The sequence below is a fragment of the Salvelinus sp. IW2-2015 genome, linkage group LG20 (genome assembly GCF_002910315.2).
Source record: "Salvelinus sp. IW2-2015 linkage group LG20, ASM291031v2, whole genome shotgun sequence".
Classification (NCBI taxonomy): domain Eukaryota; kingdom Metazoa; phylum Chordata; class Actinopteri; order Salmoniformes; family Salmonidae; genus Salvelinus; species Salvelinus sp. IW2-2015.
In genome coordinates, this window is record NC_036860.1 from 20657980 (window position 1) to 20665969 (window position 7990).

Consider the following 7990-nt stretch of genomic DNA (forward strand, 5'->3'; position numbering starts at 1 on the left):
GAGCATGTTTTCATCAAGGATCTTTCTGTACTTTGCTCCGTTCATCTTTGCCTCGATCCTGACTAGTCTCCTTGTCCCTCCCGCKGAAAAACATCCCCACAGCATGATGCTGCCTCCACCATGCTTCTCCATACAGATGGTGCCAGGTTTTATCCAGACGTGACGCTTGGCATTCAGGCCAAAATGTTTAATCTTGGTTTCATCAGACCAGAGAATCTTGTTTCTCATGGTCTGAGAGTCTTTAGGTTCCTTTTGGCAAACTCCAAGTGGGCTGTCATTTGCCTTTTACTGAGGAGTGGCTTCCATCTGGCCACTCTACCATAATGGCCTGATTGGTGGAGTACTGCAGAGATGGTTGTCCTTCCGTCACGACAGAGGAACTCTAGAGCTCTGTCAGAGTGACCAAGGCCCTTCTCCCCCGATTGCTCAGTTTGGCCGTGCGGCCAGCTCTAGGAAGAGTCTTGGTGGTTCCAAACTTCTTCCATTTAAGAATGATGGAGTTCGCTATGTTCTGGGGGACCTTCATTGCTGCAGAAATGTTTGGATACCCTTCCCCAGATCTGTGCCTCGACACAATCCTGTCTCGGAGCTCTACGGACAATTCCTTTGACCTCATGGCTTGGTTTTTGCTCTGTCATTGTGTGTAGATTGCTGATGATTTTTAAAAATTCATTCAATTTTTGAATAAGGCTAGGGGTCTGAATACTTTCCGAAAGCACTGTATATATTGTCCATCTTCTGCAGTTCTACCTAAAACACATGGACATTAGTCAGACTAGACCTGTGTGTAGTGTGTTTTCATTGCCTCAGCTACTGTATGTCACCATGTCGTCAGCTATGAAACTATCCCCATTAAAATTGCTTGCACTGAGGTAGATTCACTATGCAAGTAATACATGAACATAGGCCTATATAATCACTTCAAATGGTTGCTATAGTGAGGGAGTCTCCAAGGTATCCATGTCGTATACTCAGGATATTTTCCTTAATGGAAATCTATTTTGAACCCATCGTAAATAAGCCCTCGTAAATAAGTTCCCCGCTYAATGATGATCATTAAGGATAATTGCAAACATAACAATATAATTGATCACTGCTACAAAGAGAACAGAAGTGACAAGGAAAGCAGATACACAGTGTGAAATTATTTTGCATCCCATATAATCTTATCTCTAAATTGTACATGTCTTTTTTAGATTACTGTACCAGAGTTCACAAAACAGGAAGTGGTGATGTTTCCTGCTCTCCATGATGTCACAGCAGGGTGCCAGGCCAGAGTCAAATGTGAACACAGCCTTTTTCCTTTCACTCTCACAAACACAGCTTCCTTTCACTCTTTCAATCACAATTGAGCTTTCAGATTACACATCTCTTGATTGTTCTATTTCTCAACATGTAATCTYCCGATGCGGACCAAGTGATTTCTCTGCCTTATTTTTTGTGGTCTTTGTGAAATTCTTGTGACGACTTTTCAAGGAAACAAACAGCCACATATTGGAAAGAAGGATAGGTTGCTAAACTGTAACGGGGTCAGATTAATAGACTTCCAGTTAATTCATTTGAGATTTCTATTGATTGAATTATGGACATGCCTTTGGATGTAATTGTAGGTTGTGTGTTCTTCCTTTATTCATACTGAGTTGTCAACGATTTATCTGTTGTTAGCCAAGAATACACAGTGGGAACTCAAAAGTCAAATATACATTTCACCGATTATTCACAAAGTTAAGATCAGAAAAGCCCTGTGACAAATGCAATCTGATTATTACTGGTCCTATTTAGGGGATGTCTGATTATTACTGGTCCTATTCAAGGGATGTCTGATTATTACTGGTCCTATTCAGGGGATGTCTGATTATTACTGATCCTATTCATGGGATGCCTGATTATTACTGGTCCTATTTCAGGGGATGTCTGATTATTTACTGATCCTATTCAGGGATGTCTGATTATTACGTCTATCTTCATGGATGTCTGATCCTATTACTGGTCTATTCAGGGGATGTCTGATTCTTACTGATCCTATTCATGGGATGTCTGATTATTACTGGTCCTATTCAGGGGATGTCTGATTATTACTGATCCTATTCAGGGATGTCTGATTCTTACTGATCCTATTCATGGGATGTCTGATTATTACTGGTCATATTCAGGGGATGTCTGATTATTACTGGTCCTATTCAGAGGATGTCTGATTATTACTGGTCCTATTCAGTCTGACTGGATGAGTGCTATTCACATGAAGAAAGAAATACCTCCACATTGTTTATCATCTCACAGGCCCAGTAAAGACCATGTGAATTACTAAAGAGGGAGAGAGTCTTGGAGCTCTATCAAGAAGGCCATAATGTGGATGATCTGCCTCAGTGAATCACACAGACCAGGGTTGACTGTACATACAGACTGTTAGCCAGTGGCTTGTGGTCAGTCAGGGTCTCCACTTTACAGCAGTTCCACCCAGGCCGGGACTGATTAATGGCCCGCATAACACAGCGCTGCATCTAGATGTAAACATAAGCCTTCTACGCAGTTCTAGAACTACACATGGTTATTTATTTATAAGGTCCGCATGTATCACTTGAATAATGATCTCCTTGATTTCCATCTATATTATGTCAGCGTTTGCATACTCAAATATGAATACTCACATTCATATTTACATGTTTCCTATTTCATTTTCAATCAGGTTTGCCATTATTATTCCTGGCTATGCCATTGTATCAAATTATGTCTGTGCACTGACTATAATAGCTGTACGGTTTGTTAATAGATGAGTGATCACTCAGTTATCGGAGTTTTACAGTTCTCACGTGTGCCATGCCCAGATGAGAGGCCAGGGTTTGTTCCCCATCAGAGGAAGGCAAATGGGTGCATAGAAGGGGTGAGGAAGGCAGCAATAGACACTCAGTTCCCAGCTACAATTGACCTCCTTTCAGAGGTAAAATAATATCAATCTTAAAAATGTTAGCCTCCCCTTCCTTGCTTCACTTTTCATTTATTTTATTTTCATGCATTCAATGATAATTAACGCTTTACTACCGATGGCCAGCTCTGTGTTGGTCACTGGGTATATATATAGGGATCAGTCTTTCCTCTGAGAACTTTGACAGGGAGAGAGTGAAAGAATGCAGTGTGTGTGTGTGTGTGTGTGTGTGTGTGTGTGTGTGTGTGTGTGTGTGTGTGTGGTGTGTGGTGTTGTGTGTGTGTGTTGTGTGTGTGTGTGTGTGTGTGTGTGTGTGTGTGTGCTCACTCTAGCTAGAATTTGGTCCTTACTGGCATGCAGACGGTTGAACTCGCCCAGCTACTAGGCTGGTCTGTCTAGTATCATTCTTATATTCCTCCACCCCCCATACCTCCGGAAGCATCTCCTATTATAGAAACACAGGCGGATTCTCTCCTTCCCTCTGGCTCTGAGAGGTCTTTCACAAACTTAAATTAAATTAACAATCACTTGTTAATTCACACCAAAGCTGAAAAATAAAGCTTGAAAATTACAGAATATACATGACTGTGACATTATGCAAAATACATGCCAAAGGGTAGCCAAGTACACGACCAAAGCAGTTCTGTAAATATCTCTCAAAGATTGTTGAATAATAGAGMTTTTTGTTACGTTCGTTGATGGAATGATTGGACCAAGGTGCAGCGTGGTAGGCGTACATCATAAATGTATTAAATGGACACCAAAAAACAGGAAAGATAAACGACACGTAAAGTTTTGTAGCGCTAACACAGTAACTATACAAAAACAAGATCCCACAAACTAAGGTGGAAAAAAAGGCTGCCTAAGTATGATCCCCAATCAGAGACAACGATAGACAGCTGCCTCTGATTGGGAACCATACCTGGCCAACAAAGAAATAGAAAACATAAATTGCCCACCCTAGTCACACCCTGACCTCACCAAATAGAGAATTAAAAGGATCTCTAAGGTCAGGGCGTGACACTTTTTGTTAAATGCTCTATTTTAAGACCCTATCATCCTGTTATTTTTGTGGTTGGCTGACACATTTAGCCCCCCGAGGTTTTCTGCTGAGTTTGTAAACTTTGACAGGGGCTGTTCAGAGGGGGGRAAAACAGAAGGCAAGTGACGCTGCTCAGGGTAAAACAGTTGTGGTTTAACTTGAATGATTTATCATGTAATGACAAGAATAGACAAACTGTAAATATCTGTACAGTGTTTCCATATAGCGAGTGGGCTTTTTGTCTTTGGATGAATGGCATTGTCATGTGTATACTTCCTACTTCTTTTTCTGCATTCTGAACAACCAACAAAAGTGGGTTTTGAAGCTCAATCGCAGTTTCACACTAAGATAAAAGTATTTAATCCTTAAATAATGTGGCCTACATTTACAGGATGCCTTTATTCTGTATGATCAGGGAGAAATGGTGCACTCCTCTTGAACTCTCGTGAATAGTTGTCTTAGATGACCCCCGAAAAGCATAAGGACATGAAGTTATACAGTACTGACAGAGATAGAACTTTCCAAATTCTATCTATTATATGAGACCCAATAAAGAAAAGCAAATGACAGTACATACATCTGTATTTACTATGTCACATAGTGTATTGGATATGAAAGTCTCTAAAATCACTTCTAAATAGGATTATTCTAGCCAAGTTGTAAACTTGTGTGTAATATGTATAGAATATCAGTGAGTTTGGACATGGCAAGACAATAGATGTAGCCTTTGTTGGCCAAGAACAGCACCACTGGTCTTTGAACTGTAAGGGGGAGTTTAGCCATTTATTTTTACATTCAGCATCACTCTGTCAAGGGAAATATAGTATTCTTTATAATACAGATATCTACATGTATTACTAGATGTTGTGTATCCCTGGAAATAATCTGAATTTATGTAAACATTACAGTTGTAGAAACATAGCATGTCCAAAAAAWAGGTGTCTCTTGGCACAACTTACCCTGGGTATGAGGTAAGTTGAGCTGTGGGACAGGGTAAGATAAGCCGCCTACAAATGTATGTACTGAGTATGTACTGAATGAAATATTACCACTACCTTTTTAAAAATGTGTATCATTATTTCCCAAACACATTCACAATCACCTTTTTTTATTTGAAATATTTTAAGCATATTTGAACACATGCTTAACACCTAACAAACACTTTGTACATAAAAAAACAACACTTTTAACATAGCCCAGGCCCTGTTGTTATCTCATATCTCAATGATAATGCCTTGCATTACGCCTTGCCATTGGCGGCGGCAGGTAGCCTAGTGGTTAGAGCATTGGGCCAGTAACCGAAGGTTTGCTGGATTGAATCCCCGAGCTGACACGTTAAAAATMTGTTGTTCTGCCCCTGAACAAGGCAGTTAACCCACTGCTCCCTGGTAGGCTGTTATTGTAAATAAGAATTTGTTCTTAACTGACTTGCCTAAGTTAAACTCTTTTTTTTACATTTTACTATATTAGCCCACACAGCTACAATAATGTACTTTCATACTAGGTTTAGGACCTGATATTGAAACTTATAGAGACCCCAACTGATGTATGGAACAATCTTAAAATTATCAACGTTGGTTTAGATACATACACGCATCATGAAACCTTTAACACAAATTCATTCGACTTTGTGAAAATCTGTTTTTTTGGACCTAACTTGCTAACAGACTCCATGAAATGATGAGCTCTTATTAAATATTTTGTCAATTGATACATTTTGTATATGGCTTCCAAGAAAAAAGGGCGGCTCAATTTACCCCTTTGGCACAACTTACCCCACTCTCCCCTATACAGTGATGCCCAGTTTACTTGCAGGTGCCTACTCACTGTTTCCATGWGAAGAAACAGTTCACTCTGCAATGACAATGACTTCCCCCTGAAGCCCACCCTCACCATCCGCAAACTATATTAATCCTATGCTACAGTACAAATKTAATCCATCTGCACTGGAACATGAGTGGGGCTGAGGTGTGATGCTGACACATACAGCTAACCTCAACAGCCCACCCAAACCAGGTCTAAAGTGTAATGTTAGACCTGACCTGACCACAGCACTCCTCTCCTGAAACTCTGTCTTGCAGACACACATTTCCACAAGTCAGATCAGACCTTTAGCAGCATCCTTATTGTAAACACGACTGGTCCCAATATAACCTCATTTCTGATGAGTAAATTGCTGGGGGTGGATTAGATAGACAATGATCTCACATGATGCCTGCCGGTGTTGGCCTTTGCAAGTAGAGCGGGTCACTTCTGTTTAAAATCATCTCTGAGCTAAATGTCAGTGACACCATCTCTATTTGCTGGAGATTCAAACACTGAGTCTCAAACACTGTGTCTCAATGTCTCAAACACTGTGTCTCAATGAAGTTATCATGTTTATGAACGCCATTGTAAATAAGACCGGTAAAATCATGTCACACAAGAAATTAACAAAGGTGCATGGAGATGTATGCTCAATACAAAAGTATAACCAACTCATCACAGCTCTACCACAAAAATGGAACAGGCAATTACTTTGTCTACCTCCAATGAAAAACCATGCATGGCTTACAATGAGTATCAGTTTCACTTAAAGGAAAATTCCACCCATAAACGATATTTTGTTATTTGTTTCATTAGTCCATTGTTGATATAGTCCCAAAATGATTTGCATGTCAACAATAAGGTTTTCAAGATATATAACTTTCAGAATACAGCTGGTATGATTTATTTTACCTCATATGATGCAAAACGCGGCATCATATGACGCAAAACTCAGCATCATATGATGCAAAATCCATCATACCGGCTGTATGTGTGTATTTTGAAAGTTATATATCTTGAAAACTTGATTGCTGTCATGCAAAACAGGACAATAACATAATAATGTTATTTGATGAATATTCTCCAATTCTATCTGCTAATTTCATTTTTTTTTTTTTCGTTTAAAAAACACTGTCTCAGGATATGGCTCTACTGTGCTGTTTGTCACGTCTTGAAAATAAGTAGATATAATGATTCTCTTTTATTAAAGGGAAGTGTGGTTTCATATATATTTCCACATTGGTTGGAATGATACTGTGAAATTGTGAAAATTATGATAATGCGCTTTTAATGTAAGGACTTTTTGAAAAGACTGCCTGAAATTTCAGCTTGTAAGTTAAAAAGACCAGTAACAAAGAGAGTTTGCCCTCCTCTCTGCCAAAGGCAGCTAGTTTTAAAGTTACACATCCCTCCCATTAGGCTCCTCCCATTAGGCTCCTCCAATTAGGCCCCYCTCTCAGTCCACTCCCAAACAGTCATAGCAAAATTCTTGCTTGAGATATTGCATTTTGCTAAGAGCTATTTTMATTTATTTTTGACCATTTCAATTGAAAACAATCACAGTAAGGTACCTACTGTACCGAACTGTAACATACAGTTATAACAAGCATGTGCTTTTGAAACAGATCAAAAGATATTTCTGGTATTTTCTTTCACTTCTATTTTTCTTTCATCGCTATGGTCACATTACAGTCTAGAAACTTTGAGGSTACTTTCTCTCCACTGGGCTCCACACCAACCTCTTTTCATCATACTAGCGATGTGAACTTGTAGGTGCGGAGGTTTAAATATTTCACATTACATTCAATGTATTATAATATGTCTTATTCAGAAACCATAATGTGACAAAACAAGGCAATGGATTTCAAAGTGGTCTCAATAAATCTCCAATCCAGTAAATCATTTGGAAAGACGGGCTTATAATTGATGATTTCATACTTTTTACTTGCTTATTGAATCAATRGTTAATCGTCATAGTAGATTTAGATCCCCAGAGCTAGAATACAGTGAGTCATTGTGGACATGGTCCATTGCCCCTTATGACGTGGCATTGCAGGGTGGGAAATAACCACAATGCTTGTCAATTCTCCTCATAGCCATACAGACTTGATCTAATGACTAACATCCATGACAAATTGGTTTGTAATAGATCTTCAGTATGACATTATTTGTGCACAGGCCAACTATAAAGATGGGGATCTGTCTGGCTGATTTGTACA